Source organism: Seriola lalandi, unplaced genomic scaffold, assembly GCF_002814215.2.
Source record: "Seriola lalandi dorsalis isolate HSWRI2012SDOR001 ecotype SW California unplaced genomic scaffold, Sedor1 jcf7180002053772, whole genome shotgun sequence".
In the NCBI taxonomy this organism is placed as follows: domain Eukaryota; kingdom Metazoa; phylum Chordata; class Actinopteri; order Carangiformes; family Carangidae; genus Seriola; species Seriola lalandi.
The window spans coordinates 16,427-17,361 of NW_019524325.1; positions in this window are offsets into that span (position 1 = coordinate 16,427).

Here is a 935-nt window from a genome sequence, read left to right on the forward strand (position 1 = left end):
AAAGACCATCTGGTCCCACAGGAGCTGAGAGAGATGCCAGACAAATGGAAAGAGAAACAACACAAAACCTGTGTGAGTAAGGATGTCTCTCTCACGCACGCACGCACGCATGCACACGCACACACACAGAAAAGAGAAATCAGCAGCTCTTGGTCATATATCACTTGCCCATGTACCAGCCAAGAGGGAGACGCTTACAGGGTGCAGAAACAGAAGTCTTTCATGCGTGGCCTATTCATGTTTTTATATAATAATCAATATTGAAAATAGGAACATTATGCTTGCAGGCAGGCACAAGAATAAAGAACGGTTAGCTTGTAAAGGCTTGGTCATCAGCAGGACAAATTGATCTGACATTTTATATTATTCGTGTAGGGGGATTGGTGACCAGACTTTGGAAGGAGCAGTGGCGAGAAAGAGGAACAACGGATGAGACAGAGAGAGCAAAGGGTGAGTGAAGGAGTGAGCGAGTGGACATCCTCTCCTCTCCTCTCGCACGGTCTCATCTCTGCATGACAGCACCGCTCAGCGAGCCTGCTAATGTGCCTTGTCATGGAGTGAGACAGTAAACGAGCACATGACATTTCCATCAGTTTACAGAAACCCATAAACAACTCTGTGATTAATTGTACTTATTCATATGTCAGTTAAACACCCCGCACTCTCTCATGCTATGACACACAAACACTCGCACAAACAGACTCACACATGCGATGTGCACAGAAATAACTATGATATGCTGTTGGGTTTAATTGTATAAAAGATAACAAAATGATTTTATTACATGTTCATTATATAACAGATATCACAACATACTTGCATGATTGCTCTGATATTAATGTTTCCCACACCATAATTAGGCATAATGTACCCAGTACGAAACTATGTAAAACAAACATGCTTGCACATACGGGGGTCGGGGGGAGAGGGGAAGT